This window comes from Panthera tigris, chromosome B1 (genome assembly GCF_018350195.1).
Source record: "Panthera tigris isolate Pti1 chromosome B1, P.tigris_Pti1_mat1.1, whole genome shotgun sequence".
NCBI classification, from domain to species: Eukaryota; Metazoa; Chordata; class Mammalia; order Carnivora; family Felidae; genus Panthera; species Panthera tigris.
The window spans coordinates 113171960-113196805 of record NC_056663.1 but is presented as its reverse complement, the minus strand read 5'-3'; the positions used below and the strand labels follow the sequence as shown (position 1 = coordinate 113196805).

The 24846-nt window shown below is 34.7% G+C and overlaps 1 protein-coding gene and 1 pseudogene across 1 annotated transcript in view; one reads left to right on the top strand and one right to left on the bottom strand.

Annotated features, from left to right (window-relative positions):
• The window catches only part of COL25A1 (collagen type XXV alpha 1 chain), a 449006-nt gene that overhangs the window by 402078 nt on the left and 22082 nt on the right, over positions 1 to 24846 (bottom strand). The window lies entirely within an intron of this gene.
• LOC102968060 lies at positions 24193 to 24385 on the top strand (annotated as a pseudogene).

Here is a 24846-nt window from a genome sequence, read left to right as displayed (position 1 = left end):
TTTTATAGACTTATTAAATCATCCAGGAAAAGACTTCTGCTCTGGGGTTTGTGAGGGATACAAGGATGAAACCACACATAAGTCTTACCTTTAAGAAGCTTACACGGATCTACCCTGTGACCCAGCAATAGCACTGCTAGGAATTTACCCAAGGCACACAGGAATGCTGATGCATAGGGGCCCTTGTATCCCAATGTTTATAGCAGCACTTTCAACAATAGCCAAATTATGGAAAGAGCCTAAATGTCCATCAACTGATTAGGCTCCAAAGAGCCTAAATGGATAAAGAAATTGTGGTTTACATTCACAATGGAATACTACATGGCAATGAGAAAGAATGAAATATGGCCTTTTGTAGCAATGTGGATGGAACTGGAGAGTGTTATGCTAAGTGAAATAAGTCATACAGAGAAAGACAGATATCATATGTTTTCACTCTTATGTGGATCCTGAGAAACTTAACAGAAGTTCATGGGGGAGGGGAAGGAAAAAAAAAAAAGGTTAGAGAGGGAGGGAGCCAAAACATAAGAGACTCTTAAAAACTGAGAACAAACTGAGGGTTGATGGGGGGTGGGAGGGAGGCAAGGGTGGGAGATGGGTATTGAGGAGGGCACCTGTTGGGATGAGCACTGGGTGTTGTATGGAAACCAATGTGACAATAAATTTCGTATTTAAAAAAAATGAAAAAAATAAAAAAAAATAAAAAAGAAGCTTACATGGACACATAAATAACCACTGAAATGCAAGGCAGATTGCCATTAAAAAGAAACAGAATATGTGCTCTACAGGTTCAAATGATATAGAAATTATTTCTAAATTGAGAAGCCTGCATTTAAAATGGGCTCTAAAAGTTAGAAATAAAAAAGAAGAATGTAATCAAAGCCCTAAATGAGAAGGCTTGATGTTTGTGTGTTTGAGAAATTTAAAGTGTCCCAATCAGTTGGAGCATATGATACAGAGGAAAGTAAATAGAGATAAGCCTGAAAAGATAGGAAGGAGCCCAATCATGGAAGGCTCTGGAAGTCAGATAAGGAAAGATGAAGGAAAAGAAATCAGTTAATGTTCTTCTATAGCAAAGTAGACACCAATTACAACCAGCTCAAAGACTATTAAAGAATCCTACAAGGGGTAATGTGAGCCTTAACTAGGGCAGATATAACACTGCTTAGGTACAATTGCAGGGAGTTTAAAACTAATAAAGAGGAGAACTAATAAAGAGTCAACTGCCAAGAGAGTTGAAAAGAATGAGAACTGAGAACAAGCCATCCAATTTCCCAGTCAAGGTAATATGTGAGAATGTTTTACCCGCTACTCAATCCGATACAAATTTATTGTTATGATTATAAATACTATTACCCCATAGTTCTCAGCCAGCGTAATTTGAAACCTTTTATCCTCCATCTAGCTTGTTCAAAGTTATGATTAATCAAAAGGTGATCAACATTTCCCTTTTTCACACTCACATCATTTCTATCACTAAACGTGTATATATTCAACTATGGCAAAGATTTATTTTTGCTGACAAGTGTGTCCAGAATATATCTTGATTCTGCATGGAAGTTGAAATCTTCACCAGTTATCTGGGCAATTGTATGGGACAAGTCCCCTGCCCCACCTACTCTTTCAATTAGCAGGCATAAAGGCACATGAATCTAGAGTGGCACTGTACTAGGTTCTGCTTGTCTCCATAAACGCAGCATGTCAGAGCTGTCCCACAAAAATTATCAGCATCTCTCTAGTCTCATAACTAGCTTGAAAATAAGTATCCATCAATCTCCACCCATGCAATGCAATAAAGCCAAGCCAGAGCACTAGTCACCCCCCCCCCCCAGCTGCTGGGCTACTCCTCCACTCATTGCCTGCAGATGATCATCTGTTTGTCAGACGTCAATCCAGCTCTCCAGGGAACAGCTGATTAGTGAGGGATGGGTGAAATAGCCACCGAGCAGCTGCACCATTTTTCCGGAACAAAGCACGATGGTTAACATTGATGAGAAGACGAATGTAGAAAAACTAAGCATCGAAACCCCTTGATAAGTGCAGAAGCATTGCTCAAGTCAGCACCTGGGCAAAAACTTTCCAGTTACTTTTCTGACAGTACCCATACAAGGAAGACAGTTGGCTAGTGGCACACAATTCACTGTGAGGTTCGTGCACTTATTCAGCATACATTTATTAATATATGCACCTACTAGGTGCCAGACTGTGTAGTAAGAACTAGATATTGTAACCACCTTGACTAATTCCTATACATGATGGAAAACATCCAGAAATATCTTCCTTTTGTTCAAATTCAGCCTGACTTTTAAGAGTCCAGCTCAAATGCCAGCTCCCCTAGAAAGGTTTCCTAAAGCATCCCAGGCAAAAGCAACAACTCTTTTCTCTAAATTCTCACAGCACTCTACCTGGACCTCTTTTGTGGAACATAGTATCCCCCACTGTAATTATTTACATGTGTCATCTCCTAATAGACTGTAAATGACTTGAAGCCAAGATTCATGTCAGTTTAACATCCCAACATTTTCATGTTCCTCAGGGCATAACACAGTTCCTTGCACAATGAATATATTAATGAGCTATCTGTCGTCCACCTTGGTCCAACACAGATTAAATGCTTGTGAGAAAACATTTTCTTATTCTCCACACTAAAAACTATTTTTAAATCTAAATGGGGAGACAAAATAAACAAATAAGGTTATATATTTGAGTGCAATCTAGTAATAATCCAAATTCCACTGCCAATAATACTGAATCTACTACATTTTGAGATTTAACTTCATCTTTGCATCTATTAAAGAAAAGGTTAATTTAAAAGTACTAAAGTAAATATTCACGACCCACTCAAGCTTTCTAGGTGAACAGTTTTTCAATATTTTAAAACATTAATTATGCTGAGGCTTATACAGTCATTAAAGCAGGCAAAAGAAGATTTCTACTTTCCTCTACCAACAAAACATTTGTTAGCAAGGAAATTGAGTTATATTATGTACTTGAAACAATTTTTTAAACTTATGCTTCATTATAAATAATCTGTAACTCATATAGTTTGCTAATTCATGCACACTTCCTTCAAATGCTCTAATTTATTAAAGAAAGCTTAATGTTCTGGAGTTATAATGAAGGACTTATGGGCTGCTCCCAGTAAGAAATGTGAGGTAGGAATTAAAACCTACTTTCTTGGGCACCTGGATGGCTCAGCTGGTTAGGTGTCTGACTACTGATTTTGACGCAGGGCATGATCTCATGGTTCATGAGTTCAGCCCTGCACTGGGCTCTATACCAAAACCGTAGAGCCTGCTTGGGATTTGGGATTCTCTCTCTGTCCCTCCTCCACGCTTGTGCATGCATACTGTCTCTCTCTCTCTCTCTCAATCTCTCTCTCAAAAAAAATATTTTAAAAAATAAAAACTAACCCCCTTTCTTGCTTGAGGAACTGGGAACCCAGTAGTAGAGTGGTGTGGTGTAGTGGAAAGAATAATGGGTTACAAGTTTGGAAACCTGGATTCTACAGGGTGCTATATACACATGTGTATATGTTTATATGTATGTATATGAATATGTATGTGTGTATATATGTACATACATACATGTGTATTGTGTATGTATCATATTTTAAATATATGCCCCCCCTCATTTTCACCAACCCTGGATTATGAATTCCTTGAACACAGGAATAATGTTGTACTCATCCTTCTATCCCATACAAAGTCTATACAGGTATCTTGTTTGTAGTAGGTAGTAAATAAACTTTGGTTAATTTGAACTGAATTTAACGTAATTCCTTTAATAAGCTTGCCCATTACCACATTTTACTCAATATGCTTGAAAATTAAACACTTTTCCCAGCAGAGAGATTTTTCTAAGTTTTTGGCAGGGTTTCCACACCAATAAATATATTAATTCTTTAAAATTAATTCTGGGGGCGCCTGGGTGGCGCAGTCGGTTAAGCGTCTGACTTCAGCCAGGTCACGATCTCGCGGTCCATGAGTTCGAGCCCCACGTCAGGCTCTGGGCAGATGGCTCGGAGCCTGGAGCCTGTTTCCGATTCTGTGTCTCCCTCTCTCTCTGCCCCTCCCCCGTTCATGCTCTGTCTCTCTCTGTCCCAAAAATAAAAAAAAATTAAAAAAAAAGTTGAAAAAAAAATTAAAAAAAATTAATTCTGTATATTTCTGGATATCTCTTGAGAAGAAAGAAAAGGGAAAAAAGAAAATTAGTATTTCTTGAGTTTCTCCCTGAACCAGGCACTGTGTTAAGTGCTTTTATGGAATTCTTACTTTCAAAAAGCATTGATGCAAATACAACACTTACAAAATCTAATCTGTTAGGGATAGATTATGGAGTTACTGGACAAAGAAAATGCTGTCTCTTTCTATGATGTGAAATCTGGCAGTCAAACTATTGAAAAAATAAGTATCCTGCCTGGGTGGAAAAACACCTTCTTCTCAATGAAATTTTTACTTGACAGGAGAGCTGTGTCACTTAGAGCAATAAAAATAAGACTTTTGCAATTTTTCAAGAATCCTGAGCTTAACCATGATAAAAAATTATTTCGCTCTAAAAAATACTTTGCTCTAGTATCCTTGCAATATTTAAACTCCCATTTCAAGAGTAACTTCCTCTTATACTACAATTCAATTTAAAAATAAAACTTAAATCATCAAACCAAAAAAGTACCACATTGCTAAAACAAACCCAGACTCCAATGAAGTTGAAAATTTGGTGCAAATCTCACAGGCTTCGTGGTTTGAGTGCTTTCCAAATTTATTTTAACTCACTGCTCCCAAGTCACGGTTCTCCCCTAGGCAGAGGGTCTCAGAATGGAAAAGAGAATGAATATTTGTGGTTCGGAATACTACCTGGAGAGTTCTGATGTGCAGCCCTCTCCCCCGCCCCTCAACTTCATCTCCTTACAAAGGAGAACCATTGCTCACTCATTTATTCAAATAATCTTTATCATTATGCACCAGACTGTTTTAAAGAACCTCTTTACCTTTTTTCTGGTTTTCTCCTAGACCAGGAAAGTACAAGTGAGAAGCTAATGAAAAATCAAAATAGCAACTACAAATAAATTTTTCTCATTAAAACACTTAGTAACTTCAAAATATTGATGCTTTCTGACACTTTCATACATAAATGCCTCACAAAGAATACTACATCTGTTACACACTCCTACAAAATTTGCTTTGAGTTTTGGACACATCAAAGTTTCTATTCCATTCTATTTTTGTGTCTTCACTTACTTAAGTAAAATGACTATTTTATAGATTTCAAGTGACAGTTCAGAATTCACAACTGGGTTTTGAACAGAGCACACCAAGTTCCCACATTGTCTGTTCATCAAAGCTAATCTCACCTTCTCCCATGTGAACTTAAAGCCTTTGGAAAGGAGCCACATGGGGAAAATATACACAAATATGAACATTTGAAGCATTCCCGTGTGTGTGTGTGTGTGTGTGTGTGTGTGTGTGTGTGTGCGCCTATTGCTATAGATTCAACCTAGGCAGGAAAGCAAAGGAGTTTACCATATTGTTTTAAGGTGGCCTTACTTCTAGACCAGTGTTTGGTTGAAGTATTGTTAATATCCATGGGCCTCTGGTGGCAAAGAGGCAAGATTACTGGAAACTGAGATAGCTCCATCTGACCTCCGACTTGCCACAATCACTACCAGGAGTCTTTGGTAAGTCCCATTGAATCTTTAGGCCTAGTTTCTTCCTCTCTAAAATGAAGTGGCTCTTCTGGATCATACCAGAAGCCTCTTCCCAATCTCTATTTTGAGACGATTTTTAATATTTTACCCTTGACGTATTGGAGTCCAAGAAAATTAAGTGAGTCAAGGGAAAGTCTCCTGTGGGTTATATCCAAATCCCTAACAAGAATTTAGCTAACTTGACCACAGTGGCTACTTCCCCATAGCAAATATCATCTACATTTATCTACCTACAAAAAAAAAGGTGCTTCTTATCACTCTGTGTGAGTCGGTATTTTGCTGAGGTACATTCTTTTCACAATAGCATCTGTCTAATCAAATGAAATTCCCATTCTAATTGCTACATAAGAGATTAATCATTATATCATTCATAACATCTGTACAAATAAAATTTCTAGATATGTAAGGGGGTTGGGAAATTTTATATTTCATATATCATGTTCCCACAGCTTGTCTTCATATCGCACTTAAGAATCCAATTTGAAGATAAATTTTCACCTCCAGCCTGAAATGTAATTTTGCATAAAACCAGTTTATTATTACATCCCTTTGTAGTTCATATCTTATATTTTTAGAGTATTAACTCATTCCATGTTTGAAACAGAAAAACAATCACTGTGTTATTTACCCATGAAAGATGATAATGTACAGTTTAACATCTGGCAAGCAACAGAAAATCATGACTATCCCTCTTAATGTAGGAAGAGCCCCCATCAGGGAAGCAACTTGAACTAAAGGGAAATATCTGAATAGGAGGAAAGAGAACAAAAGGAGCAAATGAAATTTGGTAAGAGACTACTGTGTTTGAGCCTTTTCCCTAGACACATTTAGTGCTCGTAAATCCATAAGGTAGGTATTATTGTCATTTATCAATGAGCAAACTAGGATCAAAGACATTGTTATTCCACAGCTAATAATGTGTTGTTGGGCTTCAGGCCCAGCTCTGTCTCCCTCCATGAGGTTACACTGCCTGCAGATTAAAGGTAACTGGACAGCATACACACTCCATAAGGAAGTGGGCATGTAGAAGAAAACGAAATGAGTTCCAGATTGAGACTTTGAAGACTGTGCACTATAGGAAAGAACTCTGAGGAGGAGTTAGGTAAGACGAGAATCAAGATTTAACAATAGTCATCAACATAAAGAAGGGAAGAGAATTTCAAAAGGTTGGCTGAAATGTTAAACATTCGGAGTTGGCTATATTTAAAGACAGATTGAATACCTGTTAATGATATCACCATTACCCTAAGTAAAACACCTGTAAATCATCACTGACGCCTTCTTCTCCCTCACCAGTTATGAACAGAGCCCAAATGAATCTTCCTTTCCATTCTCTCCACTTCCCCCAACCTCAGACCCTTATAAATTTACAGTTGAAGACTACAGTAACTTGGTCTCACAGCTTCCAGTCTGTGTCCTTGATACTTTCTAGCTTAATCTCCCTCAAACACAGTCTGGCCATATTACTCCTCTGTGCAGAAATCAAAATGGTTTTCCATTAACCACACAATATTCATACTTACAGTCTTTTCCATTACCCATATGCATTCTTATATTTAACTGCTCCCCATTATGCTATGTACCTTAAAATTATATCTCAATAAAACTGGAAAAATAAAAAAAAATTTTAATGAGAGAAAAAAATAATAAATTGGTCCCCAATATGGCCCTGGTTAATCTTATGAGCTCTATGACCATTACACTAGCTGTTTGACCGTGGGCAAGTTAGTGTACGTGTGCCTCAGTTCATTATCAGTAGAACTGGAATAAATACTAGTACTTACCTAATATAATTATTTTGAGAATAAATTGAATTAAGTGTGAGTGTAAAATAAATTAAGTGTAAAACACTTGAAATAGTGGCTGTACTGTTCAATAAGTGCTCAGTAATATTCATTTACCAATAAATATTAACCATCATTATTGTCATTTTGTTATTAATAATTTACAATAAAATTGTTTCTATTACCTTTTCAGCCAAATACTGTACAACACCCAAACATAAACATTAACAATAAGGAAAATAATAATAGCAGTAGAGACATCAAAATTTGAACATATATAATCTGCTCATAGAGTTTTGCTTTAACCACTATACTTTAATGCCATGAGGAAATTATCAAATTACTGCCTTTAAAATATAACTCCAAGCATGTATTTTTGCTATTTCTTCTATCTGATGGATCATCCTACTCTCAAATTATCTAATTCTTAAATATAATATTAAAAATCCAGCCCAATTACTACCTTTTTAAATACATCTTCCCTGAGCTTCCAGCCAAAAGTTATGCTCTACCAATTTTGAATTCCATTTGTATTTTTATCTTTATTTTTTTGTAAGACATTAATTCATTGTTACCAAAATTTGAAATTATAATATAACCCACTATATTTTCATTTATTTTAAAGCTTACAGATCACTTTCAAATACATCAATTCTTATGTTTTATTTCCCCGGCTAGGCGCTTGAGGACAGGGATGGGGGCAGAACACTTCTGAGTAACTCACCACCCCCCAGTACAGTTCCTTACAAAGAGTAGATTCCTGCATATATCTCTGTGGAGGTCAGTGGTGACCCACGTATAAGCAGGTACACTGAATGACTGATAAAGAAACCAAACTAATTTTCACAATGAGAAAAATTGGTAAAGTATTTAGATAGTAAATCCTATTTCCCTTTAGGAAATAACTTTCCAATTTCAAAAACAAAAAAATAGTTTTCATTTACAATGTCCATTGCTGCAAACTATCATCTATGTCTTCCAAATATACCGTTGATACTTCTTAATTACTAGAAAAATGGGATTTCATTGCCATAGTGACTAAAAGAAAAAGTTTGTAGACAGGAACAACAATTCTCTCCCTGACAGGAAGAAAATATTCCAGGGTGCCTGTGTGGCTCCATCAGTTAAGCATCTGACTTCAGCTCAGGTCATGATCTCACAGTTCATGAGTTCGAGTCTGTGCTGACAGCTCAGAACCTGGAGCCTGCATCAGATTCTGTGCCTCCTCTGCCCCTCCCCCCACTTGCACTGTCTCTCTCTCAAAAATAAATAAACATTTTTAAAAAATTTCTTAAGGGTGGGAGGGAGGGCAGGGTGGGTGATGGGTATTGAGGAGGGCACCTTTTGGGATGAGCACTGGGTGTTGTATGGAAACCAATTTGACAGTAAATTTCATATATTAAAAAAAAAAATTTCTTAAGAAAATATTTCTGCATATACAAATAACCAATATTGCTTTGAACATATGTTATCTCCTCCAAAAAGTTTTACTTAAAGCTATACTATTTTTTAAATGTCTAAGGAAAAAATATATATTAAATAGGTAGACATATTTTATAAATCATGATATATCTTTACTATGTGAATACTGAGAATGATGTTTATAAAGATTTTTAATAACATAGGAAATATTTACTAAATAATGTTAACTGAAAGAAAAATATTATCTATAGCATATGAACTCAACTACATAAAAACATTTAACATTGCTTTAAAAGGAAACACGTTAAAACATTAACAGTCATTGCCTTGGGTTGGTAGAACTCTTTCTTCTATAAATTCTTATATTCAAGCTCATATTACCTTCATAATCTAGGGAGGAAAAAATCAACACTGAAAGAAAAAGATTTTCAAAATTTAATTGAAGCAGGAAGTTCTAGCCAATTCATTTCTATATCTAAATTTAATCTACAAATTATAAAGAATGATACAAATTACTGTTACTACTATAATCATTTTAAAAATAAACCAAGGGAAATTTCCTATGTAAACTAAAAGGTAATAAAAACCATAGAAATGTTTAAGCAGCCTTATTTCAAATTATAGTATTTTGAAGTATTATATGTCTTTGACATCTAATTACCTTTAACTTCTAAAAGTCAAAAATAGCATTCTTCATGATAATAGTATTTAAATAATTTTTATTAATATTACTGGTTACATGGTTTAAGACATGGTGTTCTTCCCAAGAGAGTTCAATCTGTTTCAGAACTGAGTTACAACCACATGAAATAAATAACGTTGCAAGAAGAAAAACCACATAAGAAGTCAATATACCACTCTAGAGTCCAAAGAAGAAATAAGTAAGGGTAGGATTTATCAGGAATGCTGTGTTAGGGAAGCAGGAAAGTGAAAAATAAAGCAGTGTTTGTTAAAGTAGGATCTGAGACTCATCTGTGATTGAATCACTGGGCAAACAAGTAAAAACATAAAACCAGGTGGTGACTACAGTTAACAATATATTATATATTTGAAAGTCACTAAGAGACTAGATCTTAAAAGTTCTCATCAGAAGAAAGGAAAATTTTAATAGCATTTATTATAGTACACAGTTTAGCGCTAGACACATTGTAAGCACTAAATAAATACTTCTTGAATTGAAATCAACTTTTAGACAAAAAGAAATCATGTTCCCCTCTAACAGGCAGCATTTTCCCTCTTGAGCATCTCTGTAGGCATCTGCCAAGGTATTCTCATAGCAAACTGTCAACAAGGCAACAATAGTATACTCATCTAACATTTTGATATAGCAATTTAAAATATCCTTGGCCTATGTTCTTTGCCTTCTGGTCCCCTATAATAAGGCACTGTTGGTCGATGTAAGAATGAGTGGTAAGATAACATGACTTATGGTCAGCCTGATCTTGATTTCTGACCTGTTCATGTTCAGAGCATTTCTTCATCTCTCATATATATACCCAATATTCTTAAATGTATGATATAATGCAAGCTCTAAAAATCTCCCATCTTAACCATAATCAACTTTAACTACTGAGAAAATGATGATGCTATATAATAAAGCATCATACTCTATATTTTTAACCACGGCAAGCCTGAAAGAGCTGTTCATCTCAATTCGTTAGCAAAAGTTACTGATTACAAACAAACAAACAGAGTATCCTGCAATCTGCAAAATACATATTACTTCCTTTAGAGTTTCTTTGACAAAAGAATCATAATTAAGCTCAATCTGGACAAAACACTGAAATAAGCATATATATATTAACATGCCCGTGGATCACACAAAGTGATTTTATAACTTTATACAAAACCATATTTTATTAGAAGGAAGGATTTCTCTGGCAATTTGTCCATCAAAACCTTTCAGACTAAGGGGAATAATTTATTTGAATTGCACATTATGAAATCCTTTACAGTATATCGTATGGAGATCTGCCGGAGATATATTTCAAAAGAATACAATAATTTACTTTCAAGGGTAGTAATTCTTTCATTGTATTCAGTACTTGTCAGGTTTTGAATATCCCCATTTATGACTTAAAGGGTGACATTGTCAGAAAGGTTCAAATACTAGTAATAAAAATAATTAAAAGATTAGAAAATAAGATTGGTATTAAAGGGAGAAAAAAACTCTTGGATATTAGAGGAAAACAGGAAAAAATTGGTAATATCCCAAGTGTATGTACAGACCTCTTAATTTCATCTAAGAAAGATCAAAAACAAGTTTATGTTACAATGAAGAGAAATTTAGGTTAGATACTAGAAACAATTGTCTAATTTGAAGTTTCTTGGTTCCTACAATCTTTTACTGTGGAAAACTACAGATTCTGTTCTATTGAAAACTGGTATGAGGTTGATGCATCAATTGATAACTTGAACATTATTTATTAAAAAAAGCCCACTCTGCCTCTGGAATTTTATACTACATCATTTCCTCATTTTCTATCACTGAGCCCTATGTGCTTTACTACTTACATTTTCTAAATTCTCTTATCTCTTACTACCTTGAGAATGTATTTTGCACAGTAACATAAGAGATACTACTCTACAAAAAAAAAAAAAGTACACCTTAATCATTGTTTCATTAAATAAGTATTTGCTGAATGTCTTTTATGGGCCAACAATAAAAACTCTTGGCATTCAAAGATGGACAAGAGAGAGTCCCTTCCCACATGCACCTTAGAATCTAATGGAACAAACCATCCAACAAGAAATAACAAGAAAGGATTATAAATGCATTTTTTAAATACTGAGTTCTATGGAATCCGACAGAAGCACATAAACAGGAGAACTTAAACTTCAGGAAGAAAGAGAAATTTAAGCTGTAACTAAGGGCTGAGGAGGGTGAAGAGCCTCCTATAATATCATAGGCAAAGGTCCAAAGGTTGAAAAGAGCATACAACAGGAGAGAATAGAAAGTACTGCACTAGATAAGGCCCACCGAACGTCTTGTTACCCACGTTCACATGTTTGGATTTGTTTCAGTATTTAACAGGTTCACTTTAGAAGAAGCATTCTGGCTATGGTGTGGAAAATAGACTGGAGAAGAGCAGTAACATAGAAGGAAAAAGCAGTCAGTAGGTTGTTACCATCAGCCAAAGAAAGATACTAGTGGGCAGGACTAGAGTAGCAGTAGAAGGAGCAGAGAAAAGTACACAGACCTGAGAAATTTAGGAGGAGAATAGATAGGAGTTGGTGAATGAAAGTTATAGGGAATGCAGGGGGAGTCAAGGATAGTTCTCAAGTGACTGATCTGGACAATGACCACCATTCACTGAGAGAAGTACAGTGGAAAGAGCAAATTAGATGGGGAAAGGGGTATGATAAATTCAATCTGAGCCATTTTGACTTTAAGATGTCCAACTAGAGATCAGGCCTACTGATCAAACCTTCTAAGGAGATTTCAAATGAAATTCAGCAGTGGTATTATTGGAATCACCAGGTTCACAAACATCTTCAGCAATCCCACCCATTCACAATAATGAGTTCTGACTTCTACTGTTTTAGACCATGTAGTTTTTGCCCCTGATGTTGGGTAATTAATTAATTTTATTTTATTGTGTAGTGATCAAAAGCACCTTTGTTGAAGGAAGTTAATGTTTTCCAACTTCGAAAGACAGTCTTGCTAAAACACAGGTTAAAAGGTATGCACCATAATTTCTAGTTAATCTATCTATAATGTCTTTTTTTAATAAAGAAAATTGAAAGCAAGCTCAGATTCAAGTCCATGAATCACAATCTTGGTCAGACATTTTTGACATTTCCAATTTTAACCATGTCACTAAGATGGAAAAATTCATGATTTAGTAAGCTGTGCAAAGCTCACTGATCATCCAGTATTTAATTAGAAAATCTTCAAGTTTTCATGGCAAACCATGAGCTACATCAGTTCAACTCTCCTACTCTAATCTATTAACCTATCTATTAAAGTTAGAGAACTGAGATACTGGAAATTATTAAGCATGGACTAAAACTTTGGACTAATGATCGTATCTGCAGTAAATACTCTGAGCTGAAGGCCAAGGGACAATTTTAAACAGCACTTCTTACTTTAAGCAAACTAACTATGCTTTCTCTTTAGTATTTCTTTTCAATTAATAGTGAAATTTTCCTTACACTTTTTTTCAATTAAAATGAACTTATAATTAAGGCAATAAATGCCTATTCTTGCATGCATTTTCCTGATTTAATAACAGTATACACTAAAAAGGGGCAGAAAGTGTGTTTTATGTCATTTGAACCATACAAAGAATTGAAGATAAAACAACTTCAGAATGCCAATGTCAGGATTCTTCTCCAGAATAGCCACTGTTGTGGCCCTATGCTGCATTCCACCAGGCCTCCTAAATTTTACTTTCAGAATAGTTGATCTACTTTTTCTGATTATCTACCTGCTAAAAGGCTATTAAAAAGAGGCAACATTAAGAGGGTAAGCACTGAGAAAGTCAATCAAAAAAAAAAGAAAATAAGTAAACGATGTATCAAATTTTATTGATAATACATGTTTAAAACAACAGAAACTACAATCAAGCCCTTTCCTTTCGTATTAACAATGCTTTTCTAGTCCTTCTCTTCTCCCAAGTACTTTTCAATTCCCTACCCATCTTTCCTGCTATAACCTCCAAACATTTCATTTGTCAAAGCTTTTTTTAATAGGGTCTTCTCTTCAAGAGTATAGATATAATAGTCAGGAGCTAAAACACTGAATTCCAGAATCAGAGAGAACTAGCCTCCACCTTTAAAAGTTATGTGCTATGTGAAAGTTATTTAGCCTCTTTGGGGCTCATTTATCCCATCTACGAAATTGTGATAATAGGTTGTTATGCAGATTAACTGAGATAATACATGTAAAAGAGTGAAAACAATGATTGGTACATAGTATAATAAATATCAGCTGTTACTTTTTTTTATTTGCTTGGAAGGCTATGGATGAGCAGTTGAGGAAGTGGACAAGCTACAATTATTCTCTGGAAATAATGAGCTAAAGACGAATGACCTCAGAATCTACACACGCAATGGAGTGGTTTGAAGAAAGAATGCCAGTATCAATCTGATGCCTTCAACACAACTTCCAGGATCCTAAAAATGCTCCATTGATCTCAAAATATACTTTCTAGATTGTTTATGTGGTTGACACTAAACTTATCAAGATGAGAAGGCCAGAACAGAATGTATTAATATTCTAGGGTTGGCTTTCATAAACTGTTGCCTCCTGACCAGTCAGCATGACCTTGTCAATTTATAATGTTTATACGCATCTACCATCTTAAAAAAGTATTCACTGTAGGAGGAGAGGATAAAGATTATTCTCAACCATAGGAAAAAATAAAGACAAAAACTGTGGATACAAATCTCTTTCTGTACAGTTAAATTACATCTTTCTTCCAAGCAAAAACCAAGTAGCAATTATCATTATAAAGTCAACCCATGACTTTTGTACTGTCAGCCTTTTGGGAGTCCTCTGAGAGCCTTCACTATTGCACTCCACGCTTATTCTACATTATGTCTTAATTAGATTAAACTGCATCACTTGAATCTGAGATCATCCTAAATCACATAGTGAAGAAACTAATGAACCAAATGCTGAGCTACAGCTCTTAAAACCAGATGGGAAAAAAATCTAAAGAGTTTTTTGTGGGTTTGTTAAAAATGGTCAACTTCATCACCTTTCCAAATATCTTGTCAGAAACCTCTATTCATTTAGCACTACTGGTGACAAATACAACAAATTCTCGTTCCTATAGCTGGCAAAATAAGGGTGCCTAACAAATCAGATTAAAACCAAAATTTACCTGTTTTTTAAATAAAAGTTTCCAAACTCATAGTAAACAAAATCATTTTCATATTCAAAACATTAAATGTTCTTTCCTATTCAACTGTGTATATAAAGGTCCAGGGATCTAAAAAGAAAAAAAAAGTCAAAGAAACTATAAGATAAGTTTTTAACGTTCCATGTCCCTTATCAAACTAAACAAAATTCCATTGTCAGTTTTGAGCATAATAATTAAACAGTTAACATTCACTTCATTTTTTTTCCTTTAGTCATCATGGCTTTGTATATCTCCTTTATGGACAACACAGTATAAAACAGGCTAAAAAGTCTTTAATCAAATCTGACTTCATCTGAGGCTTGGATTAAGCCCATATTGTCTTTTCTTACTTATGACATCCATCCATCAGGATCATTTCATTAGTATGGAAAACATGTGCATTGTGGAAGAGATCGTTTGGGGGAAAATCTAAAACTTTAAATGCTGAACTTAATTTACCATAAAATCTGGACTGTATGTAAATCATCCCACTAAAACTCATGTTTGGACATTTTTTAAACAAAAAGTGTGATTATCTGTAATATATTACAACATTATTTTAACAAAGCATGATTATTTTCACCACAGGTAATACCATATACATTAAGAGATTTCAGTGACCAGAAGATGTCGGCAATTATTTGAGTGTTTCCTTTGTTTTGTTTTCTTTTTAAGACACTGTTAAATAGAATGTATTTATGTACATTTAATCACAATGCTTATGTATTTTTCATGTCGTAAATTACTGCTGTTATGAGGTCAGAAAGTGGTGACCATTGTCCAAGTTTATAAAGCATATGGAACATTCATACTTGCATATATAGATCACCTCTGGAAAGATACACAAGTAATAGGTTACTGTGACAGATGAGCAGTTTAACCTAGCGATAGGGTGGGAAAGACTTCTCTTACCTTTTTATTCTTGTACATCAAACGTGTAACCCAATCAAAAATAACAAAATATTCTAAACTTAAATGTATGAAACCAAAGACATGCACAAATTTAATCCTGTTGTTTATGAAACAGCAAAAGATTACAGACCAATATGATAACCTAATATATATGAACCATAAAGTGTATTTACTAAATAGGACTACTTCCACTGCTCAGGGGGAACAAACCCACGTGTCCCAATGCTCAGCAAAAAGCTGGCCCCACAGGTGTCTGTGGGCTCAGTAGGAGCACAACCTGCCTGACCTTTGAGATCCAAAGACTCCCCCTTTCTAAGATCACTTCATCAACCAAGAGGCTTCTCTTGGTTCTAACCTTCACAGTTACCTCACTGTTGTTGTCTCTGGACCCATTCACATAAATATGTAAAGCTTTGAGGGGCAGGTCCCTCTTCTGGAGATTTCCCTGGAAGGATATAATCCAGCACTGCTTTATGATAGTTCAGGAATTTGGCGGTACTTCTCCACCCTTGAGTTTTTCCTTAAATATCTTTATTTCATATTTATACTACATGACACGAATGGTATATGTGACCAAACACTTTTTGCACAAAATTATACTAGTTCATTTACTCAATAAATATTTATTGAGATGCTGCCATGTGTCAGACCCTGTGTTAGTCACTGAAAAATCTAGGGCATATAATTCTTTCAATAAAAACTAGAATTTAAAGACGATAATTATCTAAGACTTAGCCAGTACAATTATTATATTCCATTTATTAAACACCTTCCTATGTGGCAGCATTATACTGGATGGCTACTGTACATTGTTTCTAATTCTTCATGGATATTAATATTTTTATTTTATGGATGAGAAAACCAAGGCTAAAACGATTTAAGTAATTTGCTCAAGGCCAAACACTTGGTAAGTAGCAGAGCAAGAATTAGGACCAGTTTATCTGGTTCCAAGCCTGAATTCTTCCCACTGACTACACCACAGCTATCTCAGTGGAAAATAACATTTTCTTTTTGTATTTAGAACACGGTGTTATTTTTCTTTCTATTCTTATTTTTACTCAAAAAGACTTAAATTTAAAATTCCTAACAATGTAAAAAAAAAGCAAAGCTAAAACATAATTTTAATGAAGACAAGTAAAATAATGTTGACTGTTAAAAGAAGTTGGGAGAGAAAATGCCAAAGTTACAGTGTACTAAATCCTATTTTACCTAGCTGAAAATGATATTTTTATTTCCCCTGGTCTTCTTTTCTCTTTGGCCTTCAGTAAGTGGCTATTAAACAGAATAGTCTTTCCCTTTAGTCTTTCCTAAAATAAATTAGGTGAATATAGCTCTTTTACTTATGTGATGAAGCACCCCCAGGAGACCAACTATGTCAACTTCTACCTTGTCCTCACAGTAATGTGAAAATCCCATCTACCATCTTGGATTTGGTCTTCAGAGGCCTACATTTTCAAAGCCTTTGTAATTCATTATATTAAATATTATTGAGTACCAGTTACATGCTATGAACTATGCAGAAGAGAAATTTGACCAGCACCTTTCAAGGGAGTTCTTTATATAAAAAACTTCAACTCTGGACATCATAGTTATTTTTCATACTAGTGAGTTCCTTTTTATTTAAAATTTTAAGATGGGGTTGAGAACTTGGGAGTAAATATATAACTTTTACAGCATTCATGCTAAACTTTTTCAAAGAATTAGCAGGGAAAGGAATCCCAAATCTTCCAAAATTCAATATTCTCATTGTAAATGCTTTTTTCAGGAAATTCTGACTCATGTTGTCATGCGGTGTATTTTTGTAAATTTTTGAACAGTTAAGAATAAAGAAGTTTATTTCCATATGCAACACAATAAAATTATGCAGGGTGGTGAAGTTTTTCATTAATATGTGCAAAAGTGTGAAAATAAACTACCACTTTCTACATGCCACTTTTAAAATATACCAAATTGTCACTGCCTTTACATGGCCAAATTTTAAAGCAATTTAAAAGCCATATAAAGTCAAATTTGGCCATGTAAGGCCATTTACTTTGGAAATCATTTAATCCAACTCCATTAAAGGATATAGAAGGAGGCAAACCATAAGAGACTCTTAAATACTGAGAACAAACTGAGGGTTGATGGGGAGTGCAAGAGAGGGAAAGTGGTTGATGGACATTGAGGAGGGCCCCTGTTGGGATGATCACTGGGTGTTGTATGGAAACCAATTTGACAATAAATTATACACACACACACACACACACACACACACACACATAGGATATAGAAACAGAGGTAATTAAGAGAGTATTATCTAGGATTAATCAAATAATCACCTCTATAATATGAGTTCATCGATATTTGTATTTACTTCCCAACTCTTCATTAAGTTCTTTGAAAGCAGAGTTTTTCTATCAAATGCATACTGAGTATGAACTATGAGGGAGCCACTGGGTAGACTAGATAGGCCCAGAAATAAATAACTGAGATTTGAAGAGGTTATTACTACGAGAATGATCTATCAAGCCCTCATGGAGCTTCTAACTGGGCCTAGAGCCTTATCATCTGGACTGATACTTGAGTGGTTCTCGAAGGAAGGGTGGGCACTTGCCAGGCAGAGAACAAGAGTAGAGAACATTCCAGGCAAGGACACAAAGTAGAAACCCAGCTAAGAGCCACACAGAGCATTATACGGTCCTGTGGAAGGACCCAATCAGCAGTGAACTACATCAGTAAATTAGGCTGTTAAATAATCATTAATATATAGAAAATTAATGCTACCTTTGTATTTCTTTCTTGCTAGAAGATAATAAATGCCAAGTTGTCAAAACAATGTTTTTATATAACTATTACTTCTGAATAGATATAATTAGTTGGTCACAAGCAATTATGTCTGCCCAAGAGTTTCCAATATTATTTCAAGTACTACAGAGAATCTTTCTCATGTATCAACAATCCTATTTTAAGGAAATCATCACTCTGTATATCAGAAGACCCATACTAAGAATCAGAAAAAAGAAAAGGCTGACACCTCTTTCTTAGGCAAGTGGCATTACCACTGGGCCTCAGTTTTCTTATATGAAAATAATGATAGTCACTGTTGTATCTGCTGTCCAGGTTGCTATAGAGATCATATAGTTAATGATATAGTTAATGTGAGATCAATTATAAACCTAAAAATTCTAATTTTAGTTATACACACATACATATAAATAAATAAACTAAAGAATTTTCAAAGAGCATTTCTTCAATACATAGGAAAAAGCAGCATTACCCGTGCTGATTCAAAGGGGCACATGCATCCTCAATGTTTATAGCAGTATTACCAACAAGAGCTAAATTATGGAAAGAGCCAAATGTCCATCAACTGATGAATGGATAAAGAAGATGTGGTTTATATATACAATGGAATACTACTCAGCAATTAAAAAGAATGAAATCTTGCCATTTGCAACTACTTGAATGGAACTAGAGGGTATTATGCTAAGTGAAATAAGTCAGTCAGAAAGACAAATATCATATGATTTCACTCATATGTGGAATTTAAAAAACACAACAGAGGAACACAGGGGAAGGGAAGGAAAAATAAGATAAAAACAGAGAGGGAGGCAAATCATAAGACACTGTTAAGTACAGAGAACAAACTGAAGGTTGCTATATGGGAGATGGGTGAGGGGATGGGTTAAATGCGTGATGGGCATTAAGGAGGGCATTAAGGATGAGCACTGGGTGTCATATGTAAGCGATGAATCACTGAGCTCTACTCCTGAAGCCAAGACTACACTGTGTGTTAACTAACTTGAATTTAAATAAATAAATAAATAAATAAATAAATAAATAAATAGCAGCATTACCTGACACACAGATCTGAATCCTCTCTCCTCTGAATTCATAGCACCTACAATCAGTACCACTCACTTTAAAAATCAATCATCATGTATATGTTAACTAACTTGGATGTAAAGTAAAAAATTAATTAATTAATTTTAAAAGATCAATCATTGTGTATTATGTTTCATTATATATACACGGCATGATCCCAAATTTTTCAAGGCATCTTTTATTTTCCTATCAGTTGTTTTATTTTTTTATTTTAAAAATTCTTAATCATCAAAATTCAATTCAAAATCTACTTCTATGGTTTTCTAATTAAGAAATCCTAATTTTCTATGTACAGATTACTTTCATCTCAAATTTCCAATTTTGGATATAACAAAAAGAAATTAAAAGAAAAATATATAATTTAATAAGATTCTAATAAATTAACAGCTACTTTCTTTAGCTTTAGTCTGGTTTACAAAGGAAGAAATCATTTCTACAGATTAGTTGACAACTATGGAAAACAGATAATTATCTTCCATACAATGAATACATATAAAGATTCTTTCAGCAAATATTTTATATTAATATTATTAAATACATAGGAAATATGCCAAAATGACCTAGGGGAATGAGGCAATCTCTTAAAAATGCTACAAATTATCTTACCAGTTAATTTTTGCTAAAATATTCAGAGAAATATATAAAACCATCTCTTCCTTGTTAGAATTAAATTAAGTACTTAAGGTTCTTGAAACTATTAATGGGAAAATCATATTCTATATATAACCAGAAAATAATTACTAAATTCAGCAAGTAAAACTGGTATAATGACTATTTAAGTAGGTTAGTGCAGAACACATGGCTATAATACGAATTGTCTAGGAACATTAAACTGTATATCTTTTTATATAACACAGAGATAATTAACTTTCTCTATGAAAAATTTCAGTATGTGTTAGCACAGTAAAAACCATTGATATCTCGTACCACAAATAATTGAGACCCAGAGTTATTGGTTGTTGAACTTTCCTTTGATTGTGTTTAACATAGAAAATTAGTTTTTACACAGAAGGTACATGTGTATACAATGGCCCTTTTTATGGAGCCAATGTTTTACAAAATCCCCTTTTTGTCATTCTACAAAAGGACAGTCTTAGCCTACCAACAAAACAGCTGAAAAGAACAGTAACAATGAGTAAATTTCCTCCCACTGGGTCTATAAAAAGTGTACATTCCCATCATGAAGAAAGCGTGCATGCAGCATGGTTGAGAAGCAAGTACTGGAACTATTGTGTATTGTGTATATCTCAAGTAGAGAAAAACATCTGTCCTTTTGCCCTGAAAAGGGACCCCCTGTGAGCCTCTTCTCATGGACCATTATAGTTTCCTTCAACCCTGACACTGCACAGGCTTTGAACTGATGGCTGTCTGTCACAAAAAGTTCATCTCAAGCCACTTTTCCTGAGAGGTTTCATAGGGTTTAGACTGAGGTGACCAACCATGGCTTAACAAAAAGATTAGTGTGTCTGGGCACAAAGCAAGACACAGAGATATGAGTGACCCTCTTTGTAACATCTTGCCACACAGAATAAAGAACAGTGAATGTAGTCAACTATAGAATATGCAGAGATGCCCGAGGGAGAAGAAAAGAGGACTGGAGAGGGAATCTGTCTTCACTTGGGAACAAGTGCTCTTTAATGCCAACAGGCATTTCCCAAAGAGTTTTAATGATTCTGTCTCCCTCACCCTTTATACAAGAAATATTAATAGAAATGACAATTTCTATTCAACCCGAGGCAAAAGTAAGAATAGAATGCAATGTTAGGTTTCTCTCTTTGTAAAGTTTTTTAAGAAGGCACTTCTTAAAACTCACTTGGTAGAGTTATAGAACTATAACAGGCCATAAGGGTTATCTACATAGCACACTGATGCCAAAGGTAAAAGCCTTCCTACAAAGTCTTTGACAGGACATTATGTGAACATTTTCCTTCCTTTCAAACTCCCCCCACTAGCAAACACCTATGCATTGTTAAACTCAAAGTTAATTCCTCCCATAAAGTCTTCCCTAGATGACTCTTCTCCACATAGACTGCTCTCAGAGAACTGATAACATTTAATTATGCTTATTACATGTGTGTTTCCTCTTACTAGATGATAAGCTCTCAAGGATGAAGATTACATCATATTATTTCGTTCACCTAACAAAGTTTGACACATAATAGGCACTTCATAATTACTCATACTGTAATTCTTGAACTCTCCCAATGAGGAGAAGCCCATCACATCAAAATGAAGCCATTTTTAAACAATCTTGCTGTTGAGCAGGATGAAGGGTAGGGGTCAGTGAAACGCAAAGATTTGTTCCCTGTTAATTTCCCCCTCCTGGATCCAAGTTCTACCCTGTAGTTTTAAGTATAAATGGTCCACTACACATTTGAAGACCTTGCTTTCCTTAACGTCACTACCACATTTGAAGACCTTGCTTTCCTTAACGTCACTACCACCATCTCTAGCTCTTGCCTTTTCAGGCTAAATGCTCCCATTTTCTTCTGCTACTATTCCTACAAGACAAATGTCAGATACTTTTCATCCTCATCGCAATCCTCTAGAAGTGCTCTAGTTTGTCAATATTTCCTTTAAAGCTCAATAAAATACCGCATGCATGTGTTCACACTGTGCATCACATATTAGAACTACTACCTACTTTTTTCCAGACACAGTACTGTTCTACAGTAGATGGCCCCCTTAGCCGCCTGGAGCCTGCTTCGGATTCTGTGTCTCCCCTTCTCTCTGCCTCTTCTCTGCTTGTGCTCTCTCTCTCTCTCTCTCTCTCTCTCTCTCTCAAAAATAAATAAGCATTGAAAAAATTAAAAAAGAATTTTTAAAAATTTCTCTTCTCAAATTATCTAGCAATCTATTTGGACTTCTGCATGTAAATATAACAAAAAAATGTCCCAAGAAAATCTGTTTTTTTAAATACTTCAAACAACAAATAAGAGTCTTGGTTGAAATATTAGTGCGTAGATCACAGAGAAATTTTATCCAATAGCAAATATGTGGGAATCTTTCAGAGAACTTAGATTATACAGCATTTCCACCTATGTGATTCTGCTTCTACAGTCCAATATCTGAGTTTTCTGGCCCAATTAATACATTTTATTACTACTATGTTACACCATGACCTGCATGTGAATATTCTTTCTCATTTCTAGAAGTGGAATATATTCTATCATGTTGATGAACTTGAATTGAATCAGCACATCAGTTCAAACCCAGCAGTATAATTTACTTCCCAGTCAGCAGGCAAACATGTTTATATGCTCTATAAGTGTTCAATGATTATATCCTTTATCTAGCATTCATTACTTCTTATATGTTGAAATAGTATATTAAAATAAATATTTGGCAGTTTATCAAATGAAAAAACTGAATGCCTTTAGCTACTAATTTTTATTGAATTTAGTCCTATAATTCCTTGGGGAATATTTTCTATGTTTTTCCTACAAAATTATATTTTAGAGCTGAATGGTCATTTACCAGCTCCTGTAGTATTCTGAAGAACTAAATATACTTACTACCAAATATGTAAGAAACATATTTTTTGAAAATTTACAATATGCCACACTAAGTACTTAGGTCTGGCTGAATTATGAGAATTGTCTTCTGTAATTATGTAGTTAAATGAGAATATTGTTCCCATGGAACATTTTTCAGTTTCAATTCTTCTCGTAAAGAGTTTGGTGACTTGGATATGATGATCACTTCCCTTGAAGAACTCTCTCAACAAATGATTTTCTTAAGAAAGTAAACTAGTCCTTCAATTTGCTACAACTTGTTTAATATTCCATTTCAAATTCTGCCTTAATTATAGCAATAAGATTTTCATAGTCAAGGATCAAGGAATGCAACAGCCATTAAGAAAGTAATTTTATGATTATTTTTAAATGTACCTCTCTCATAATTAGAAGTAAACTATGAGTTCTTGAAAAGTATGAAGTGTATAAAAGCAAATAATCATAGAAAAGGTATTCTATAATACATGTTTTCTTCAGTCCAGACCAGTTCTTAAAATCCTGCAAATAAGAATACAAACATGAATAGTCTACTCTAATAATCCTAATCTAATGATCCTAAAGGTACCGAAAGATGGGGCAGGCTCCAGGAGCTAATAAAGGTTTTTCCATTATCTCATGAGGAAGCTAGAGCTCCTAGAGTTCTTCCACAAGCTGATCTGCAATCCCCAGTTTCAGAGAAGTCTTCAGACTGGAGTCACTACAAAAACACTCCAGCATTTGATGATGACACTTTTAATGGCTTTAACAGTAACCACACTGAGATTCAAGTATTTGCCTTGGTCTTAAACTGGTGTCTTTCACACAAATGAATGCTAACCGTCTGGGTTTGCTATAGGATGAAAGAAAACATAAAAAGTATCCAGCACTTCAACAGAACTGATCAAGGAAGATGAAAAACATAAGCAAATTTTGAATATTCCCTTTTCTTCACCAAAATATATTCCCATATGTTTAAAAGAGGTTTTAAGATGAGAAAGAACCCAGTGTCCATCCACTGAGAGTATTTTTTTAATTACACATCCATTGAATGAAATTCTATTCAGCTGCTAAACTAACAAAAAATGAGACAGTATCATCTTGCCAAAATTTTTAAACTGAATTTACAAGAAACACACCCTGTTGGTTCTCTGAGCAACACCATGGTGGTTAGCAAGAACAAGTGCTTTACAAAAGGCAGCAAAGGGAGCCAAGAAGAAAGTGGTTGATACATTTTCCAAGAAAGATTGGTATTATGGGAAAGCAATAACTATGTTCAATATAAGAAATATTGGAAAAATACTAGTCACAGTAACTCGAGGAACCCTAAATATATCTGGTGTCCTCAAGGATTGATTATTAAGCATGCAATCAAGCAACTACAGACTATGAATTGACTTTGTCATGCTCTGAAAATTGCTATCTTGAACAAATCCCTGACATTAACTTATCATATTTTTTAAATTTCTCTCTTTTCCAAAAATGATAAAGAAAACCTAGATTCCAAATAAATAAGTACTTTAAGAAGTGGGAAGGATGGGAAGACCATCTTCAGAGTTGGCCCCAAAGTAAGGTCCCAAAGTAAGAAACTCTAATTTTGCAAGGAATGACTAGCACTCCACCTCTCAAGCTGCTTTTACAATGTGTAGGTGGCCAGATGGTCCATTCTAGAAAGCATGTGATTATGAGCTGGTTGTGACCTAAAGGGACAACTTAAAGGTGGGTTTACTACCAATAATCTGCTCAAAATCATATTTTACAAGCAGGAAGTTCAACAGCATTCAAGAACAGAAAAAGCCACTTCTAAGTTCTTAAAT